Below are 23,495 nucleotides of genomic sequence, written 5' to 3' on the forward strand. Positions count from 1 at the left end.
TGTGCAGTTTAAAGTCTGAAGCTCCGTGGACTCCATGTGGCTTTGCCAATTATTCATTTATGTATTATTTATTTATTAGTTAGATTTATATGCCGCCCTTCTCCGGAGACTCAGGGCGGCTTACAATGCTTTTAAGCAATAGCCTTCATACTTTTGTATATACCTGCTTAGTAGGGCTTTCGCCCCCCCCCCCAAAGCGGTGTTCTATTTTATACAAAGTCAGCTTATTGCCCCACAAACCGGGTCCTCATTTTACCTACCTCGTGTTAGATCCGGCGCAGGGAAAAGAAGACTGGACCAGCTCGATACATTAAGCAACTTTTATTCATTACAAAGTAACGAGTCAAGACTGCTGGCGCGCTGCCGGAGCTCTCCTTATATTCGCTCCCGGCAGACGCACTGCCCCTTGACAGGGATTCAAATCTCCCGCCCAATGGCTGGCAGCCAATCAGGGCGGATGTCCTTATAAGGACATAACACTCCTCCCCCCTTAGTCCGAAATGTCAATCTCATTCACAAACGTTACGTAGTCGCGCAGGTACGCCGGACGCCTCGGCACCCTAGCTGACCTGCGCAGTCTCACTTCTCCTCCGTCTCCGGCCTGGAAGGACGGGGCTCTTTCGTCTCCTGGTTCCCTCTCCGGAACCGGGCTCGGTTCGGCTGTCGAGTGAGCGGGGCCACCCCCAGCGCCTCCGGCCGGACCGCAGACCTTGGATCGCTGGTCCTGGTGGTCTTCCTCCTGTCCTGTAGATCTCTCGCCTCGCCTCGGCTGCTCGGTTCCGACCCGGGAAGAGCGTCTGAGTCTCGGTAAGTCCATTGCTTGCTCCTCCCTGGTCTCCCGGGCGCTGTGGTTCGGTCTCGGTCCGGCTTGCTGCCGCTCGGGTGGCGGTTCCGCTCGGTTCGGGTGGTGCTGGCTCTCGTTGTTGTTGTTGTGCCGTCCGCCCTCGCAGGGGTGGCGTTGGTCCCCTCGGTTGGGCTGGCGTCGGTCTACCTTGTCTGGCTGGCGGTGGTCGACCTGGTCGGGGTGTTGTTGCGGCGCTACCTCCACGGGGCGGCGGAGGTCTCCCCTGCCGGGGTGGTGCAGGTCTCCCTGGCCGGGTTGTTGTCGGCTTCCCCTTCCCCCTAGTCCCTGGTCTACCGTTGGTTGGTGCCTGGGGCCATCCTGGTCGGGGTGTCGTTTCTTGGCTGTCTCTTGTGATGGGCGGGGGTCCCCCACGTCGGTGAGTTGTGTGCCACCCTCGCCCGTGGGTCGTGGGTTGCCCGTCTTGGCTGGGTCCCGGTCTACTCGCCTTGAACTGCAGTCTCCCTGGCTGGGCTGGCATGGGCTGCTGTAACTGGTGGGGTGCGTTGCTCCTCCTCTGGGCAGGTCCCGGTCTACCTGCGGGCTGGGTTGGTGGTCCCTGGCCTTGCTGTGCCCGGTGCCCACCTGGCTGGGTTGGTGTTGCCATCCTCCGTGCGGTTGGCCCCGGTCTACCTCGCTGGGCTGCCGGCGTGACAGCATCTGGTAGTGGGCTGGGCCGACCTTGACGGGGTGGTGCTGCTCTGCCTCGCAGGGGTGTGGTAGGCCTACCTCGTCGGGGTGTCGTAGGCCTACCTCGCCGGGTTGTTGTAGGCCTACCGGGTCTGGGTGTGGTAGGCCTACCTCGCCGGGGTATTGGAGGTCTACCTCGTCGGGGTGTTGTAGGCCTCCCTCGTCAGGCTGGTTTTCATGCGCTCCCCCCCACCTTTTTCGGAGTTGGTCGATGTGACGTCTCGCGAACTATCCATCTTCCAACTCGACGATGTAGGATTTGGGGCCGGTTGTGCTGGCAATCTTCCCCTTCAGCCACTTAGGAGAGCCGCTGAAATTCAGCGCGAAAATTGAATCTCCGTTGCTGAAGGCGCGAAGCGGGCGGCTGGCGGTTGCGGTCACTTCCGGGCTGTATTGGGGGTGCAGCCGGTCCAAGGGTGACCTCAACCTTCTGCCCATCAACAGTTCGGCCGGGCTCTTGTGGGTGGTGGCGTGTGGCGTGATGTGCTGGGTGAGGAGGAAATTGTCTATGCGCTCTTGCCAGTCCCCCGGGCCCATCTTGGTGAGGGCCTCTTTGGTCAGTCGGACCATGCATTCCGCTTGTCCGTTTCCGGCCGGCCTGTAAGGGGCGGACAGGGCGTGGCGGATGCCCAGTCCCGCCAGGAAGGACTCCATGGCCAAGGATGTGAGCTGGGGGCCGTTGTCTGAGACCAGCACATCCGGTAGACCATGAGTGGCGAAGAGGCGGCGCAGGGCTCGGATCGTCGCGTCCGTTGTGGTAGATGCCATGGGCACCACCTCGAGCCATTTGGAGAAGGCATCTACCACGATGAGGAGGTGTCGCCCCTGCATCGGACCCGCGAAGTCAATGTGAACCCTCGACCAGGGGTTGCTGGGGGTCTCCCACTTCGCGACCTCGGATTGCGGCGGCGCTGGGCGAACTTCTTGGCACGGGTCACATCTGGAGACCCATTGTTCAATGTCTTTGTCCATGGAGGGCCACCAGACATAACTCCGTGCCAGTGCCTTCATGCGGACGATGCCCGGGTGCCCCTTGTGCAGGGTCTCCAACGTTCGCCGTTGCAGAGTGCTTGGAATCAGCACCCTGTCTCCCCATAGCAGACAGCCCTTCATGGTGGACAGCTCCTCCTGTTTCCTGGCGAACGGGCTGAACCTTTCCTCTGGCTTTCCCGATGGCCACCCTCTGAGGATCCAGGATTTCACTTTGCGGAGTGTGGGGTCCTTTTGGGTGTGGACGGCCACATCTGCGGATGACACCGGGCAGCTGGCGTCGTCATCAATGTGCAGTAGGTGGAGCGTGGGGGCTGGGTCTTCGACCGGCTTCTTCGACGGGCATCTGCTGAGGGCGTCAGCGTTTCCTATGGCTGTGCCTGGCTGGTGCACGAGCCTATAGGAGTAGCCAGCTAGGAAGATTGCCCATCTCGTCATTCTTGGGGACATGAAGGTCGGGGTTGGTTGGTCGCCTGCGAGGAGTCCCAGGAGAGGCTTGTGGTCTGTGACTATGGTGAAGCTTCTTCCGTAGAGATATTCGTGGAAGCGCTTCACTCCAGCCACGATGGCCAGAGCTTCTTTGTCCAGCTGGCTATAGTTCCGTTCCGCGCCGGACATAGTCTTTGAGAAGTACGCGATTGGGGATTCCGAGCCATTGGGCAGTTCGTGGCTGAGAACTGCCCCCACCCCGTAAGGCGACGCGTCACAGGTCAGTCTGATGGGGAGCGTCTCGCTGTACTGAATGAGGACGCTTTTGGACGTCAATAGTCCTTTGATGGCCCGGAATGCCGCTTCCTCTTCCTGGCCCCACTTCCAGGAAGCCGATTTTCCCAGCAGGCGGTGGAGTGGCTCAGCAACTGTGGCTTTCTGTTTTAAGAAAATGGCGTAAAAGTTGAGCAACCCAAGGAAAGCCTGAAGCTCCGTTTTGTTTTTTGGGCTTGGAGATTCATGGATTGCTTCCACTTTTGATTTGGTGGGGTGGATGCCTGTGCTATCAATGAGGAAGCCCAGGAACTCGACTTCCTGTACTCCTATGATGCACTTGTCCCGCCTGACCCTCAAACCCTTGGACTTGAACCGCTGCAGGACAAGCCTGAGCCTTTCAAGGAGTTGGGTTCTTGAGTCACCGGAGATGAGCACATCATCGAAGTAAGGCACCACCCCTGGAACGCCTTGGAGAAGGCGTTCCATCATGGATTGGAAGATGCCAGGGGCAGCGCTGACTCCAAATTGGAGGCGGTTGCATTTAAATGCCCCTCTGTGCGTGACAATTGTTTGAGCCTCCGCCGTTTTGTCATCCACTGGCAGTTGCTGGTAAGCCTGGGCCAGGTCCAGTTTCGCGAAAATTGATCCAGATCCCAGGGAATGCAGCAGATGTTGCACCACTGGGACTGGGTATGCGCTCTGTGCCAATGCCTTGTTGATGGTACAACGGTAGTCAGCACAGATGCGCACAGACCCATCATGCTTCAGTGGGGTCACAATGGGGGTCTCCCATGAGGCATGATCGATCGGTTCCAGGACGCCCTGGGCGATCAGCTTATCCAGCTGTTCATCTACTTTAGGCCGCAGGGCAAATGGAACTCGGCGGGGCTTGAGCCTGATTGGGGTGATTCCCTTGTCCAGATTAAAGGAGATTGGCCTCCCCACAAATTTCCCCAGCTTACCATCGAAGACTTCTTTGAACTCTTCGATGATGGAGTCGAGTTCGTCCCTGCGGATCTCGTGGATGCCCTGAAGTGAAAGTCCCAGCGGCTTGAACCACTCCACACCCAACAGGTTCGGTCGGCTGTGCTGCACAATGGTGATGGGTAGCTTTCCGTTGAAGTCGTTGTACTTCACCCGGATTGTGGCTCTGCCTAGGATTTCAATGGGGTTCCCGTTGAAGTCCACAAGTCTCGCCTTCGGGGTTTTCAGCTGGGTCCTTTTGTATGCCGGGTTCAGCTGCTGTAGGTGCTGCCAGTCCATGATGGAGTAGGCGGATCCGGAGTCTACCTCCATCTTGCACGGAGACCCCTCTGCTAGCAGCGTCACGTGGAACTTGGTGGTTCCCTCGTCGCTTGTGTGAGCAATGGTGGTGGTCTGGTGCACCGTTCTGTTGCGGGGATATTCCTCCTCCCCGCGCCGGGACTGGTTTGAGGACCGTTTGGATGTCCTCTGGTTATCTTTGCGATTTTCCCTGAATCGTGGTCTGGGTGGTTCCGGGGCTGGATCTGTGGCTCTGCAGGCCTCTGCGATGTGGCCCCTCTTCAGGCATCGGCGGCAGGTTGCGTCCCTCCATCTGCAGTTTGCCCTGGGGTGGTCGCCTCTGCAGCTGCCGCATCGCTCTCCCCGGTCGCCATGCTGTGGGTTTTCCCGCCTGGGGGGGCGGGACACCTTGTGGACGGCCATTTCCTCATCAGACTCGGATTGAGTGGTTGCCTCGTCTGATGAGGTCGGGCCCGACTTTTGGATCTTATGGATCCCCCTTGCTTTTACCATCGCGGCGGCTGCTTGCTCAGACGTTTCAGCCGCCGTTGCCTCGTCGAGGACATCTTTGAGCGGAATCCTCTTCCGGCTGAGGAACTTCTTCTGCAGCCCCACATCTCGCATTCCAAACACAATGCGGTCCCGGATGGCATTGTCCACATTGTCGAACTCGCAGTTGGCAGCGATTTGGCGAAGCGCTGCCACGAATTCCTTGATGGATTCACCTTCCCGCTGGTTTCTTTGCTGGAAGGTGAACCTGTTTGCGATGGGGGTGCCTGTAGGTGCATAGTGCTCCTGTAGGACTTCTTGCAGGTCGTTCCAGGACATCTCCTCGATGTCCCTGGGTGCCACGAGGTCAATCGCCATCTCCAGAACGTCCGATCCGCAATGAGCCAGGAAGAGGGCTCTTTTCCTCTCTTCATCGAGGTTCTGGTATCCATTGCCTCGCAGGAACTGCCGGAATCGGACCATGTATGACCTCCACTTCTCCCGGGATGGGTCGAACGGGTTCAGCGCGGTCATCGGGGCTTGCGGGGTAGCCATTCTGGAAGATCGCTGTGGTGTGGTGATTTTGTTTGGTGGGCGATCGTGCCAAGAGTCTTGTGAAGGTTCTTCTCTCTAGTCCTTCGTCGCCAGTGTTAGATCCGGCGCAGGGAAAAGAAGACTGGACCAGCTCGATACATTAAGCAACTTTTATTCATTACAAAGTAACGAGTCAAGACTGCTGGCGCGCTGCCGGAGCTCTCCTTATATTCGCTCCCGGCAGACGCACCGCCCCTTGACAGGGATTCAAATCTCCCGCCCGATGGCTGGCAGCCAATCAGGGCGGATGTCCTTATAAGGACATAACACCTCGGAAGGATGGAAGGCTGAGTGAACCTTGAGCCTGGTGAGAATTGAACTTGCAGTAATTGCTGGCAGCTGGCAGCTAAATACTACTTTAACAGTAGTTTAGTCTACTGCACCACCAAGCTCCTTAGGTCTTTGGCAGCATGTCAAGGGAGATAAAGATGGGTGATTATCAGCCTTATCCCAAAGGACTCTTTACAACTATTTGGGACTCATCTGTGAATGAACAGAATTCACAGATGTTAAAATAAAACAGGTTTTTGGGACTACTCATATGTTTTACTGACTCAGGAAGCCTAGGTCAGAAGAGTTCCCCCATCTAAACCTTCACAACCAAAAGAAATAGATCACAAATAAGTTTCCCTGCCAATCGTGTCTGACCCTAGGGCATGGTGCTCATCTCCGTTTCTTGGCTGAGGGAGCCAAGGGAACCTTGGCTGAGAACATTTTCTGTGGTCATGTGGCCAACATGGCTACCGTATTTCCCTGAAAATAAAATCCTGTCTTCAGAGGTGGCATTCACTTACTGTTACTACCGGTTTGCCCAGCACCAGAAATGTGGGTGTGCATGCATCACAAACTACGTAATATGCATGCACATCACAAGTCATGGCAATTCACTCACACGCACTGTCCGCACATACGTGTGATGTCAAAAACACAGCGATATAGGACGGGATTGCACCTGGGCGGGTGGGTGGCCCACCCGCAGGTCGCCACTATTGATTTGCCCAAACCAGTCCAAACCGGCTGAATGCCACCTCTGCCTGTCTTATATTTTGTTTGCCACCAAAAAAGGCACCAGGTCTTATTTTTGGGAGGAGGGGTCTTCCACTGACTCACCTCACTTGTGTGTGTCACCCCTGGCCTCCTTTTCACTTTCAGAGGCCTTCAGGAACTTCTTCTGTGGCTGGTAAGGCTTTCCTGAAGGCCTCTGCAGCCAATAACAGAGCTAGGCAGGTGTTGGGATGTGCGAGGCCTGGCTGCAACAGTCCGAAGGTAAGTAGTAGGGCAGCTCAACCTCCCCATCCCCACCCTAGCTTAGTGTTTACCTGTGCACTCTGGAGTGGGAGGGGTCTTAATTATGGCTTATTTTGGGGTAGGGGTTATATTGGGCACACATGTAAAAATCAAGCTAGGTAGGTCATATTTTCAGGGGGAAATGGTATACACCAAAGGCACACAGAATGCTGTTACCTTCCCACTGAAGTGGTACCTATTTATCTACTCGCATTTGCATGCTTTTGAGCTGCTAGGTTGGCAGGAGCTGGAGCAAGGACGGGAGCTCACCCTACCTCACAGTGCTCAGGTCTCGAACCCAGGCTGTTAGCTTTCAAGCTCAGTGTCTTTAACTGCTGAGCCATCATGCTCCCTAGACTACAAATATTGTGAATAAATATAAACTATAAATAAATAAAAATAAAAATAAATATAAATATTCCTATATTTATTTGCTGGTTTCAAGTTTAAAATTCCCTTTCCTACCAATTGGGTGATTGGTGGCCAAAAATAATGATGACACAATTAATGAAATAATTAATGAAATCCAAGAAAAAAAAATCATTATTAAATTGATTCAAAAGGATAGGCTTGAATTTTAACTGTTTTCCTGACAGCAGAAGGAAGGAAGTAATTGTAACACCTATGCAAGTTTATTACAGCTATTTGTAGAAATGAATGCTTTTTTCCTGGCTACCAAGGATTTATTAATTTAGATCAATAAATTATAGAAAGGGCAGTATAAAGCAAATTCTATCCGAGTCCTACAATGAAAATAATAGAGTGAAACATAATCAGAGCTCTAAAAGCATGCTGCTAGAAATCATATTCTCATTCTTATTAAATTATTACTATCATTATTGCTGCAACTACTACTGTTACTTCAAACCCAGCAGCCAAACTTTAACAGGTAAATACAATAAAAACAAAATTCAAAGCAAAGCCAACCAGGTAGAATACAGAAAAAAACAGGGGTGAAATCTACTTACCTTCCCTACCGGTTCAGAAGTGCACATGCCCCAGACACGTAAACTTGTAAAAAACAGGTTACTTCCTGGTGGCCGGGTGGCCGGAGCCTTGCATTGCCATCACTACCAGTTCTCCGAACTGGTCCAAACCGGTAGCATGTCACCCCTGGAAAAAAACTACAGATCTTATACCAACCTAGAACGGCAGGGGAACTGACAAGATACAATAGAATTAAAATAGCAAAGATTTGCCCCTTTAACTCTCTGATATCAAACAATAAACTGGTTGGCATTGAATGAATCAATTATTATTATTTTAGCAAATGGAATCAGGGGTATAGATCAGAGTGTCCAAGCTTGGCAATTTTAAGACCTCTGGATTTCAACTCCTAGAATTCTCCCAGTGGTGCTGGCTGGGGGAATTCTGGGAGTTGAAGCGCACACATCTTAAAATAATTAAGGTTGAGAAATATTGCTCTAGCCTGTAGCCTTGGCACTTTCTCGTGGTTTGCCAATCAAGTAGTAAGCAGTTCTGACTCTGCTTAGCCTTTTTTCAAGAAAGTTGGTTAGGTGTTATCTCCTTCAGTGACCAAAAGGTAACTCCTCCCCAAGATCACTTTAACTTCTGGTGAGTACATGGACACTGTCCATGTCTTGGCAGCAACATAGAAGACGTTTGTCATTGCCTACTTCCAAAACCATTCCCAGTCTTCATCCATTGAGGTCTCCCAGTCAAGTATTACCAAACTATCTTAGCTAATAAGGATACCAATAGAAGTAGCACTTAGACTTATATACAGGGATGGGCTTCAAAAATTTTAGCAAGAGCTTCTCTGCCTGGTTGCTGGGTGGGCGTGGCCTTGGTGGGTGTGGCCTAGTCGGCCTCCTGCACCATGGTGGGGGAGGGCCGTTTTTGCCTTCTCTGGGCTCCAGAGGGTTTCCTTGAGCCTCCAGAAGGGCGAAAATGGCCTCTCCAGGCTAAGGAGGCCCGCTGGAGCATTCCTGAACTTCCAGTAAGCCCGTTTTTCATCCTCCCCAAACCTCCATGCATGCCCGGCACTTACCTGCATCCAAAACGGGCTGTGTGGGGCAGTGGTGGGTTCCTCCCGGTTCGGTCTGGTTCGGCCGAGCCGGTAGCGGTGACGATATGACATCACCGAACCGGTTCTCTCCCCCCACCCGCCCTCCCACCCCCCCACGTACATTATTCTTACCTTTTATTTGGGCCCACCCACAATCTATTGCTGCCTCCTGAGTCCCAGCTGATGACTAGAGGGAAAAGAACTGTTTAAACTCTTGCTGCCGGGCTTCAAAGGGCCATCCTACAGCTGATCAGTGTTAAAAGCAAACAAATGAGTCGGGTCGTAAGTGCGAGGACTGGTTGTAAGTGCGAGGACCTTCCAGAAATGACTCTGACCAGCTAGCCACGCCCACCTAGTCACATGACCTCCAAGCCACACCCACAAAATAAGCCATGCCCACAGAACCGGTAGTAAAAAAATTTAGAACCCATCCCTGGTGTGGGGACTCCTGGGAGGGGAGGGGAGGGGTGGGGCCAGTGGGGAGTGGGGTTTGGAGGTTCTCCGAACTGCACAGAATCTTAGCTAGAGGTTCTCCCGAACCCCTGCGAACCCCCAGCAGCCCACCCCTGCTTATATACCACTTCATTGTGCTTTATAGTCCTCTCTAAGCGGTTTTACAAGAGTCAACATATTGACCCCAACAATCTGGGTCCTCATTTTACCGACCTCGGAAGGATGGAAGGCTGAGTCAACCTTGAGCCACTCAGCAGCAAACTCCTGGAGTGAGCAGTGAGTTAGCACTGCATTCTAAGTGCTGCGCCACCACGGCTCTTCTATCAGGATAGGCAAACAGTGATGGGCATGGTTCCTTCTGTGTATGGAACAGGCAATTCCACTTGGATCATGTCTGGACTGAAATGTGTGTTTTATCTGGTCATGAGCCTAAAGCATCCATGTTTGGTTTCAATATGGACTGAAGTAATACCTGGACAAAAATATTCCGTAGTGGGAAACACCAGGGAAAAAGTAACACTAGCAACACATCACAGTTTTGAGGAGGTCAGGAGAAGATTCCAGGAAGACTAGGGGAAGGTCAGATGGAATTGTAGGTTACAAGATGCTTGAATGCTGGCATTGTCTTAGCACATTGTGTAAAACTAACCCCAACACATCAAGCTACAATATAGTTGCTTGGTTTGGGAAGACTATGCTACATGGACACAGGGCTTTGCTGAGCTAGGTGTAAGGTGTGTTGTGCATTCATCTGCTGTTTTCGTTATCTGCCATATGCCAGTAGGGCTCCCCGTGGTTTCCATGTAAGAACAATTAAACAATAAAAATAACGAATTGATAAGACAATTAAAAATAGGATGAATCTGAATCCTTACTGACATCTAATCTGCTGGCAGCACATATCTCCGTTCAATAGCTCCCTTTAAGAAGGGGAGCCCTTGCTGAACCTCAGGGAAGAGCTATAGTCATACCTCGGTACTCAATTGCTTCAAAACTCGTTGAATTAGATACTCGACACGAGAGCAAAAATATTGTCCCAGTGTTCAACTTTCTCCTGGTACTCAATGCACAAGATAGAATTTACTGTGTCAACTGCCTTGTGACTCGCTACTCCTGCCAGTGAAATAAAGGGTCACATCATGCTAAGTCACGTGGTTTACTCAGTACTTGTTGTTTTTAGTCCTCATCACGCCTCCCAGAACAAATTAATGAGTACCGAGGTACCATACCTGAGGGAAGGGGCTGAAATACTGATGCTAGCCCTTATCAACCTGCCAGCCTTTCAGGGTAGACTATATTAGGAAACCAAAGTTACAAGTATCTGTGGAGATTCTCAGTCATCCAGGTCCTGGTTCAGGTGTGGGCTTCAAAAATTTTAGCAAGGGGTTCTCTGCCTGGTTGCTGGGTGGGCGTGGCCATGGTGGGCATGGCCTAGTTGGCCTCCTGCACCACGGCGGTGGGGGGGGGCTTTTTTGCCTTCCCCAGGCTCAGGAGAGTTTCACTGAGCCTGCGGGAGGGCGAAAACGGCCTCCCCAGGCTCCAGAGGCTCTCTGGAGGCCAGAAACGGGCCCATTTCTGGCCTTTCCGAACTTCCGGTAGGCCTGTTTTTTCCCTCCCCGAGCCTCCGCGCACACCCTTCACTTACTTGCATCCAAAATGGGCCACATGGGGACTCCTCGGAGGATCGGGGCAGGGTGGGTGGAGTGGGTGAAGCCAGCCAGGAGTGGGATTTGGGGGGTTTTCTGAACTGCACAGAATCTTAGCTAGAGGTTCTCCCACCCCTGTCCTGATTGTCTTAAAGGTGCTTTTTCAAAAGGCAACTGGACTTCCTTTGTTTTGTTTCGTTTTTTTCATCCTCAAAGATAAACAAAGTCCAGTTGCCTCAAAAAGCCTCTTTGAGGAAAAAGTAATAATTGTTAACACTATTTTTATTATAAGGTTACTAAGATTATCTTGCAAGTCTGAATGTCCGTCACCTCTTCATGGGAATTAAAGAGGGTCTGATCTGAAACACTTCTCGGATTACAGTTCTGACCTGGACTCAAATTCCTTTTATTTAGCTGTTGTCTTGGTAGCAGCTTTTCCTCCTGTCCTTCAAGGTCATACCTACTGCCCATTGTACAACCTCTCCAATGTGGGAAACCTTAAGTGTTTTTTCCCAAGATGCTTTATAGAGATGGTTCTAAGGAAATCTAGAGGCCAAGCCATGTACCCGCTTTACAGACTAATATCAGCACTGTACAAGTAGTCCTCGGCTTACAACAGTTCATTTAGTGACGATTCAAAGTTACGATGCCACTGAAAAAAGTAATTTATGACTGTTTTTCACACTGATGACTGTTGTAGCACCCCCACGGTCACGTGATCAAAATTCAGATGCTTGGCAACTGACTCATATTTATGACGCTTGCAGTGTCCCAGGGTCATATGATCACCTTCTGACAAGCAAAGTCAATGGAGAAGCCAGATTCCCTTAACCACCGTGTTACTAACTTAACAACTGCAGTGATTCACTTAACAGCTGTGGCAAAAAGGCTATGAAATGAGACAAAATTCACTTAACAAATGTCTCGCTTAGCGACATAAATTTTGGGCTCAATTGTGGTCATAAGTCAAGGACTACCTGTATTCTGTGTTCTGAAATTTATTCATTGTAGTGACTGCAGAACCTGTGCCAGGTGCCTGTAGTGGCTCTTGTCCACCAACAGGGGGGCACATTTTGCACTAATAACAGCTTTTGAACAGTCTTCAAAGGCAGACCAATGTAAAATGGATTACAGTAATCTAGCATCAGGGTGATGAGGGCTTCACATATCATCACCAAGGCATTTAATGTGTTGCATAAAGCCAGTGTGTGTGTGTGTAGAAGTGAGGCTTGCATTCTCATTTCTATTTGGCTTATCAAATCCAGTGCTGGGTTTGAAGTATGTATCTTCCCTCTTTCTATTCTACCTTACAAGGTTGTTGTTAGGGAGGGGAACAAATAGGATCTCCAGAATTATATTCTTTGCAAAAAATTGGGGGAAAGGATGCAAAAAGTGAGGCAAAAAACTGAATCTGCCCTCTTAAATTTCTAAAAAAAAAAATTCCACTTCTCCTCCCAATAACTTACCTTTGTCCTAATCAAGGTCCAGAATATTTTAGAATTGCACAGTATTTTATTGAGATACCAATTTGGGGGGGGGGAGGAGGAGGCATCTAAAATATTCTTTAAGGTTATATTTCTGAAGAACTAATAATAAATAATAATAATCCAGTCTGATTTGGGGGGGCCGCCAGTAGCTTCCCAGAGCTTCGGATGGACTTCAAATGTCCCTCTGAAGTTTGCCATTAAATTGTAGAGATCTTATTTTTTTTAATAAGACAGACAGGAACCCCATCCATTGCAAGAGAAAAGGTCATATATATTGCATTCAATTAATTTAGCTTAAATCAATATTAATCTTTCCAGTGGGCATTTATAAGAGTGTGTCTCCTGACACATAATTCAAAGATCAAGCGATTTCCAACTCTCTGCTATCATTACATATTTACCGGTTAATCAGTTATATCTCTCTTCCGTGCTCCACAAGGAAAGTTAGGACTTGTTCTTGGTAACACCAGACTTGGAATACCGCATCCAAGTTTGATCACCACAATGTAAAAAAGATGTTGAGACTCTAGAAAGAATACAGAGAAGAGCATCAAAGATGATGAGGGGGCTGGAGGCTAAACTACCGGTATATATAAAGTACGATTGCAGGAACTGGATATGTCTAGTTTAATGAAAAGAAGAAATAGGGGTAACATGATAGCAGTGTTCTGATATCTAAGGGGCTGCCACAAGCAAGAGGGGAGTCAACCTATTCTCCAAAGCACCAGAAGGTAAAACAAGAAGCAATGGATGGAAACTAATCAAGGAGAGAAGCAACTTAGAACTGTTGGAAGAAATGTCCATCTGGGTTCAGTTCCAAGTGGGGAGAAAGACACTGGAAACATGGAGACTGCTTGGAAAAATGGTTTAATGGTGGACAGGACCACATGGGTTTTTAGGTCCTGGGCAAAAAGAGCAGATGTATAAGAGAGAGAGAGATTTATACCCTCTCTTGGGCCCCGCCTTGGAGCTTCCTGTTCCTGTGTAAAAAAATGTATTCTGATTGGTTGTCAGACTCCCATGGGGCCATGCAGGGGTAACTTTGTAGTGTCTTGAGTCCCAAGCTTGGTTGAATCTTGCTGGGTGATGTAATCTCCCCAGGTGCCATGTGGTGAGTTCTGTTGCTAGATGGGTAGAGGGCTAATCCTATCATTTCCTGAGGCCCATGTCTTTTGTATTGTACATAAGCTGGCCCAGCCTTTCTAGGGCTATTAGCAAAGGTGGGGGCTGCTTTCCAATAGCATGTTTCTCCTTTTCTCATCCAGGGAGATACAATATTCTGCCTTTTTAATATTTCCTAGAATATTTCATTTTTCTAGGAGAGAGGTGGGTGCTAATTTTCTACAGAACTAAGAGGCAATTGGACTTTCTTGTTTTTTCTTTGAATATGTTTCGCTTCTCATCCAAGAAGCTTCTTGGATGAGAGGCAAAACGTCTTCAAAGAAAAATAAGAAACTCCAGTTGCCTCTTGAAAAAGCACCTTTGGGACAATTGTTACTTGGGTGACTGAGAACCTCCATAGAAACTTAGAACTAAGGAGAAATTACTTGACAGTTAAAACAATTAATTAAGGGGAACAACTTGCTTCCAGAAGTTGTGAATGCTCCAACACTGGAGGCTTTTAAGAAGAATTTGGAAGACCATTTGTCTGAAATGGTATAGGGTTTCCTGCCTGAGCAGGGGGTTGGACTAGAAGACCTCCAGGGTCTCTTCCATTATTCTGTTATTCTTTAATTCTGGAGATGGGAATTCTCTGAGCTTCTTGCCTCAGATAAAAGCATCAGTAAGATCTGTAGCATTTGGTAGAGAGGCATCTTTCACAATCATTCTGCTATCAGAGAACACGAGAGAGAACGCTAACTTTGAAAGCAACTTTGCAATTTCAACAGCAGTCAGTTGGAATTCCTTTGAGGGATGGGGCCTTACACATGTCGACCAGCTTAGATATGACCTCTTTTTATTAGCTTGGTGGCTGAGAGATCGCTTAGGATCGAACAAAGAGGGTTGGATCAGATGACCCACAATCCTATGATGTTCAAGTGAACAGTAATCAAATGAAGGCAATTGCCTCAGGTTTTCTGATTCCTAGCCAAATCTTGGCAGAAAAGGTAACAGGCAAAGTCTGTGGAGATTCTCAGTCATCCAGGTCAAAGTTCAAGGATGCTTTTTCAAAAGGCAACTGGACTGTAATTTTTTTTCTTCTCAAAAACGTTTCGCTTCTCATCCAAGAAGTTTCATTGGTTATGATGGTGCGGGGGTGGGTGGGTGGAAGGATAAGGACTGTGTCAGGCCTGGAAGCCATTTTTTTTGTTGGATCTTCAGGCCTGCCACATTTACTACTGTGGGAAATTGGGAGGGGGAGATTGTATGGAGCAGGGGTGATATATAGTCAAAATAACATTCCTTTCTCAGGGAGTCAAGGACATCTTGCCCTGCACCTGGAGGGGTGTGACTGGGAGGCATCTCCAGATGAGACGGTGCTTTGATTGGACCATGTGATGGACATGTAGGTGCTGGGCAGGGACTTGGACTTTCCTTTGGGTGGGGAAAACCTGGAAACTTTGGGTTTTCCCAGATGTGCCAATATGATATCTCTAATAAAATGGAACTTTGAGGAAACTCAAGCCTCTGAGTTTTCTTTCATTAGGGGTGTTACTTGGAACCCTGACAGATTGACAGTTGAAACTGGGTGGTGGGGGGATGGAACCTATCCTTCCATCAGTTCCATTCCCCCACACACACACACAGACACACACACACACACTATCCAATCTCAACTGTCAGTCCCAATCCCCCCATTCCCTCCCACCACCACCATCACAATTGATGAAGCTTTTGGATGAGAATGTTTTGTTGTTCTTCCTCAAAGAAAAAAAGAAAACAGCACAGCTGCCTTTTGAAAAAGCACCTGTGAGGTAAAGATAAAGGTTTTCCCTGTCTAGTCATGTCCCATTATAGGAGGTGAAGCTCATCTCCATTTCTTAGCCAAGGGAGCCAGTGTTGTCCAAGATATTTCCATGATTATATGGCCAGCATGACTGTATGCCAAGGTGCACAGAACACTGTGAACTTCCCACAAAAGTGGTACCTATTTATCTACTCGCATTTGCATGCTTTCAAACTGCTAGGTGGGCAGGAGTTGGGGCAAGTAACGGGAGCTCACCCCATCATGCTGTGCTCAGGTCTTGAACCCGGGAGCTTTCCAACTGACAAGTTCAGTATCTTTAACTGCTGAGCCATCGTGCCTTACCTTTACCTTTAGCCAAATCTTGGCAGAAATGACTGGGTAAATCAACTAGGTTGCTAGGCCTGTACTCAGTTAGTTACACAACCCAGAATAGTTAGATAACATTTATGGCATACTATGAGGAAGCCATATTAAAAACTGATTGCACTCAATCAAAGCGAAAATGCAAAGTCCTCTTATATCCCAGGGCAATTCAAATCTGTGATATCATCCTCCACTTTGTTTCCATGGAAGCATTATAATTTGATTGCAGAATTAAAAGTTCTTTTTTTCTCCCCTTTATTTTTCCACCTCCTTTCCTTTTTAAATGGAGCCCTCTTTACAGTGCAATAGTGTTAGGATTAGGATTATATCAAAACGGAATAATAGAGAGTAGGAGTTTGTTGGGGGTTAGGGTTAATTTCATTTTCTTCCATTAAAATTTCTCTTTTATTGGATAAGGATTAGTGATTGGGTCTATGCAATTTGACCTATTGTAGCAGGGGTGAAATCCAGCAGGTTCTGACAAGTTCTGGAGAACCAGAAAATACCACCTCTGGCTGGCCCCAGAGCGGGGTGGGAATGGAGATTTTGCAATATCCTTCCCCCAGGAGTGGAGAGGGAATGGAGATTTTGCAGTATCCTTCCCCTGCAATGCCCACCAAGCCACACCATGCCACCAAGTCATGCCCACAGAACCGGTAGTAAAAAAAATTGGATTTCACCACTGTATTGTAGGTGAGCAATAATATTTTCATGCACTATGGTTACGTTCTCTAAACAAGGTAGACTAGGATAAACTACAATTGGGTAGTTTGTAGTTCAAGTGTGTTATGGATACCTGTCAGCCTTCCAAAGCAATCCAGACAAAAAGCACATCTAGGAGCTCTACCTTTATTATATATATATAAAAAAAGGTAAAGGTTTCCATGTCCAGTCATGTCTGATCCCAGGGCACGATGCTCATCTCTGTTTCTTGGCCGAGGGAGCCAGCATTGTCCGAAGACATTTTCTCTGGTCATGTAGCCAGCATGGCTATATGTCAAAGGTATATGGAACACTGTTGCCTTCCCACCAAAGTGGTACCTATTAATCTACTTGCATTTGATGCTTTCAAACTTCTAGGTGGGCAAGAGCTGGGCAAAGAACAAGGCAAGGAGTTTGGGTCTCAAACCCAGGCTGTCAGCTCACCAGCTGACAAGCTCAGCATCTTTAACCACCATCCATTCCATGCCCCATCTTTATGGTAAGGTTACATGAATAGAATCTTGCAAATCTGAACGTACATCTCTTCCCCCCTCATTTTTTCTGTTCAAACTAGGGAGGGTCCCTTCTGAGATGTTTGCCATGCCCCCATTACTCCTCTGCCTCTTTTCTGACCACTGCCTAATCTGCAGCTCTTCCTCCTGACCCCAAGGTCATTCCCACATACGATTACAGAACCCAATTATCGTCTTAGTGATTCATCTCAAGCATTGTTTCCTGGCCTTCCTAAAAGGTGTGAAAGCATGACTCTGGGTCCTTGCTTGGAGAGCACAGAGGAACATGCACCCTAAAGACATTGTTGTCACTTTTTAATTAATGTTAACATTGTTTTTAATCATCCTTGCCTTTTTTTAAATTTTAACTCCCATAAAGTGTTTTAATGTTTTATACATTGCTCCGACTCCCTATGTAAGGGACATGGATGATTCCAAAATGTGATAGATACCTGACTCTACCCAACTCCATTGTTACATCCTCAAACCCTCACATCTTCAACCTTAAACTGTCTACCGTGGACCTCACCCCATTCCTAAGAGGTCCGTAAAGGGGGCGTGCATAAGCGCACCAGCGTGCCTACTGTCCCTGTCCTAATGTCCTCATTTATTTGTATTCATTTCCTTCGTTCATGTCCATGTTCATATTTATACCTGCTATCTTGTACATGTTTGACAAACTAATAAAGTCAAAGTCAAAGTGAGATAGATGAGACGGAGACAGAGACAGAAGAAGGAGAAGGAGAAGGAGGAGTAAGGGGGGAGGAGTCTGTAGATAGATAGATAGATAGATAGATAGATAGATAGATAGATAGATAGATAGATAGATAGATAGATAGATAGAAAGCTAAACTATGGTTTATTTGGGTTGAGAATATTATATGAAGGCAACAGCTGCATTTTCTTAACCCAAATTTAGAGTTAGCCTTGTGAACCCAGCCAAACAGAGAGTTTTCTGAAAGGAAAGCATAAGGTTGGCATTCTTCCATGTAATACCTTGGCATTCATCTGGCAAATAAGCACAGTGAAAAAACAGTAGAGATCAGTCAAACAGTTCACCTTCCCTGAATAAATATGATCGTACCCTCTCCCTGCATATTCATCTCTGCATGCCAGATTGGAAGGAACTGCTCATTTTTGTTTTGTTTTGTTTTTTTTGTTTTTTTGTGTGACCACGGGTCCAAAACTATGCTAGGAGTATAAGGTGAGCATAAGAAGAAAAATGTGGAGGAGAAGGGAAATATAGGGATGAAAAAGGGACTGAGCACTGCATAGTGATAACAACATATTCGTGATCATTAATCCATTTGCAGAAAGCAATTAAAAAACATAGGGGGTCTAGCATTCTGCTTGATTTTAGCAAAGAGGATTGTAGAAGAAAAACAGCAATTTGTGGGTAGTACCTTCAATTTTGTTCTATTTTCACATCATGTAGGTGACCTTTTGGGCATTATCATCCCATTTTACAGAGGTGGGAGGCTGAGACGAGAAGAAAGTTACTTGCCTGGGGAATTCTCTTAACCTATCGCTGAATGAAATAAAATTGGGAAAGCTGAAGGGGCATTTTTGACATTTATGGGCCAAGATACAACTCACTGTCAAACATTTCATTGGATCCAACAATGGTTAACACTCTGCTTCCCAACCTGTGCCTTTCACATGGACAGGAATGGCATTTGCCACATGCATTTTCTGCTGAGATTTGATCATGCATCTTCTGAACATAAAAATGGGGAAATTTGGAAGGAATGCAAAGATGTTCTTGACACAGTGACAGATTTCATGGCATTGCCTAAACCAAGACTGATTGTTTTCCAGATACAATTCTCCCAAGTACTCTTTAGCAAGATTTATTGAGATGAAAGTGATAAGATTCGAAGAATTCAGCAACCAAACTATTTTGCATTTAGCATCAACACAGTTTCCACATACATTTAACAGAATAACAGAGCTGGGTGGGACCTTGGACTCTATACCATTTCAGACAAATGATTGTCCAATCTCTTCTTAAACACCTCCAGTGTTGGAGCATGCAAAACCTCTGGAGGCAAGTTATTCCACTGATTAATTGTTCTCACTGTCAGGAAATTTCTCCTTAGTTCTAGGTTGCTTCTCTTCTTGATTAGTTTCCATCCATTGCTTCTTGTCCTGCTCTCAGGTGCTTTGGAGAATAGTTTGACTTCTTTGTAGCAGTCCCTGAGTTATTGGAACACTGCTGTCATGTCACCCCCTCTCTTTAGGTGAACATTTTCTGATTTTCTTTCTAAGAGCCTTTTGATGATTTGGCAAGGAGGCAGCTCCCTTGACTGGGAATGTAGTTGATTCCTTATATAATATATTTCTGAAGTTCTATCAGTTTTGCAACCATCTCTTATACCAATTATGGCCATCAGAAGTGGTAATGACTGCCATCAAGTAAAGTGGTTGAAAAAGTGGCGTAAACAAAATCATGGAGGATCAGGCTACCAAGAATTATTAAGCTTTAGAGAAGTGCAAAATATTCAGTGTGCAGGTCTGTTCTGTACATGGGATAGCCATCTAGTCCCAGAATGTATATGTCTGGTTTTGGTATGAAGAGAGTACATGCATATTTTGAAGTTGGAGACAACAAGGGAAAAAACAGAGGGATAGAATCACGATCACATGAAGTGTTAATACCACTTTATAATGCCTTGGTAAGGCCACACTTACCACACCCCGAAGTAAAAAAGATGTTGAGATTCTAGAAAGAGTGCAGAGAAGAGCAACAAAGATGATGAGGGACTGGAGGCTAAAACATATGAAGAATGGTTGCAATTCTTCTAGTTTACTAGACATTCTGGATATGTCTAGTTTAATGAAAAGAAGGAGTAGGGGAGACATGATAGCAGTGTTCCAATATCTGAGGGGTTGCCACAAAGAAGAGGGAGTCAAGCTATTCTCCAAAGCACCTGAGGACAGGACAAGAAGCAATGGATGGAAACTAATCAAGGAGAGAAGCAACCTAGATCTAAGGAGGAATTTCCTGACAGAACAATTAATCAATGGAATAACTTGCCTCCAGAGGTTTTGTGTGCTCCAACACTGGAGGTGTTTAAGAAGAGAGTGGACAGCCACCTCTCTAAAATGGTATAGGGCAGTGATGGCGAACTTTTTCGGCTCTGAGTGCCCAAACTGGAATGCACGCTTGCCGGAAACCCGAAGACCAGTTGGTCACCTTGTCTTCGGATTTCCAGCGCTCTGGCATGCACAAAGACCAGCATGCATGCCAGAAACCTGAAGACCAACTGGCAACGGCGCGCGTGCCCACAGAGAGGGCTCTGCATGACACCTCTGGCACACGTGCCATAGGTTCACCATCAGGGGTATAGGGTCTCTGCCTGAACAGGGGGTTGAATCCAGGGGTGAAATCTACTTACCTTCCCAACTGGTTCGGAAGTGCATGTGCCGTGTGCGCACGTCACGTGCACGCGCGGACCCTCTGCGCATGCACAAACCCTTCTGTGTATGCACAGAGAGTAAAAAACGGGTTACTTCCTGGTTAAAACCAGGAAGTAATGATGACCAGGCGGGTGGGCGGAGCCTCGCGCCACCATCGCTACTGGTTCTCCGAACTACCGGCCGCATCGCTACCGGTTCTCCAAACCACCGACCGAATCGCTACCGGTTCTCCGAACCACCAGCTGTATCGCTACCAGTTCGCCCGAACCGGTCTGAACCAGGAGCATTTCACCCCAGGTTGAACCAGAAGACCTCCAAGGTCCCTTTCCAACTCTTCTGTTATTCTGTAAGACACTTTCCCCAAGGTCTTGTGATTGTTCACTTGCCTGAAGGGATTGGGGACCTCTGCAGTGTCCGTGTAGTTCCTTCCTGTTTTTCTACTCTTTACCTCTTACCTCGAGACTAAGCACAGTGGAGAAAGATACAATCGATGTCAGGAACCAAGCAGAATTCTTCAGCCAATTTGAGAGCTGGCAAGTACGCAGGAAGGCATTTCATCAAATATTCACTGGGGAGGAGAAGTTGTTTAAAGCTTTCTTTTTTTTCTTTTCTTTTTTTCTTTTTTTCTTGTGAACTCATTTTTAGTGAAGACCAGCACACTTTTTCTTGATTCTTTTTCTTTTTTCCCCTTGTTGGCCTACCTCTCAAAATGTTCTGGGCCTTTTGAGGTTTTCCTGAGCATTGCCACACCATCAAGCAGTCAGTCATCAATCAATTACTAAAACAACAAAGATCCTGAAATATTCTGTAAAATGGCCTTTTAAGTCCATCGAGATCTAACAGTAGCAAATACAGGCATTTTCTCAGCTGATTTACAGTCAAAAGACCAAAGTAATAAAACACCACCACATAAAACTAAAATAAAAAGTTAATACCACAAGCCTGGTTGACTTATTCCTATCCAGGCACAATTCATAATTCATTTTATTAGTCATTTGGCTTTTGGAGTCTTAAGATTTTATGTCCGTTTCATGTGGTTATGTTGTGTTGGCATGCTCTTTGCAAATTAACTAAGCCAACTAATATTTTCTCAGGGAAAAAAATGTTCTGTGAAATTTGGACTCCAGGTTAAATTCTCCAACTAGAAGGTTTTTTAGGGTTCAATCATCATCTTCATTTAACAACCCCATAATCCCTTGCAGGGTGGAGTCTGGGTAACTGAATGGAGCTAGCAGAGAGTTTTAATTGCCGGATGCCCTTCCTGTCGCCAATGCAGAGTTTCATTCAGCAGATATATTCTTAGTATGCCCAGAGAGAGAAATATCTGCCTCTACCTAGGATCAAACTCACAGCCTCTTGATTGTGAGGTGTGAACTCTACCACTAGGCCACCGCACCATTCTCTTGACCTTCCAAAAGGGTCTCATGATCCGGCTTTGCCAATTGGCCTGGGACCCTGATGGAGACATACCATGTTGGAGGTGGTTAGTGGTAGGAAGAAGATCCTATGTTCACTCCACTGTGTTTTGGTTTCTAATTCATCTAAAGATGTTGAAACTCCAGAAAGAGCAACAAAGAGGATTGTGGTTTGTGGTTTTTTAAATTTTGGGCCAAATTTATATAGATTTTAATTGTTTTTAATATTTGTATTTCATGTTTTTAATTCTGGCTGTGCACCGCCCTGAGTCCTCAGGGAGAAGGGCGGTATATAAATTATAAATAAATAAATAAATAAATAAATAAATAAGGGAACCAGAGGCTAAAATATATGAAGAACGGCTGCAGAAACTAGGTATGTCTAGTTTAATGAAAAGAAGGACTAGGGGAGACATGATAGCAGTCTTCCAATATCTCAGGGGCTGCCACAAAGAAGAGGGAGTCAAGCTATTCTCCAAAGCACCAAAAGACAGAAGCAATGGATGGAAACTATTCAAGAAAAGAACCAACCTAGACAATTAAAATTATTAAAAATTAATCAGTGGAACAACTTGCCTCCAGAAATTGTGGGTGCTCCAACAATGGAGATTTTTAAGAAGAGATTGAATAACCATTTGTCTGAAATGGTACAGGTTTTCTGCCTGAGCAGGGGGTTGGACTAGAAGACCTCCAAAGTCCCTTCTGTTATGATATTATTCTGTAATATTTGTGGGTTGTTTTTTTTTTTTTAATTTTAATCACAGCTGCCATCTTGACTGTTTCTATCATACCCTGTGGACATCCCTGGTTAGTTTTGAAGAAAGACCCTAATCAGGTCAAATTAATGAGAGAACTTTCTTGAGAGATGTGGATATTTCAGTGAGAGATTCATTCTGAAGTTCTTTCCTTGGACTTCCAAATTGAATCAGATTCCAGAAACGAAGTGACAAACCAATTCAGCTCATCAAACAAAATCGGCTATTTCTGAGATAATCCCAGTGACTTCTACACACAGGCAAAATTGGTCTCCCGTGTTTTTGTTTCCCACTTCTCCATAACCAGATGGAAAAATGCAACAGAACCACCTGTTCTGACCCGGCTCCCAAACACGACAAACCCTCTGTATTTAAATCAATGATTCCTTTATTAGGAGCGCCAGCATCCCCAGCAAAAAGTCTCTCTCTCTCTCACTGCAAGCTAACAAATCTGTCTGGCAGGGGAGATAAATAGTTGTCTGCTACACCTATTCATCTCCGCCCCCTGCCTTATATCCCCAGAGCTAGGGTGGGGCTTCGCTAGCAGTGGTGGCTCTTCCGTCCCAAGGATCGGCCCATAGATTTCCACTGCTCTCCTCTCCTCTGCCTTCTGCACATCCCCGCATCAGGCACTGGACCCAGCTGTTCCTCCTCTTCCTCATCAGCCACCTCCAGATCTGGAGGCTGTTGACTCTCCATCTGAGGGCTGATGGACGGCCCAAGCTCCACCTCTGTCTCTCTCTCTCTGCCAGCTCCATTCCCTCTTCCCCCTGAGAGCTCTCAGGTTGCCTTGATGCTGACCCTGCCTCCCACGCCTCCTTCTCCTCTGATTTGGCTGCTGGAGGGGCCGGCAGCCGACTGGCCACAACAAAAGGATGCAAAAGGAAGGATGAAATTAAATGCAAATGACAAAATGACCATGGTATCATGCTGCGCCGGTTGGAGG

The sequence above is a fragment of the Pantherophis guttatus genome, chromosome 1 (assembly GCF_059756535.1).
Source record: "Pantherophis guttatus breed Tessera chromosome 1, ASM5975653v1, whole genome shotgun sequence".
Classification (NCBI taxonomy): domain Eukaryota; kingdom Metazoa; phylum Chordata; class Lepidosauria; order Squamata; family Colubridae; genus Pantherophis; species Pantherophis guttatus.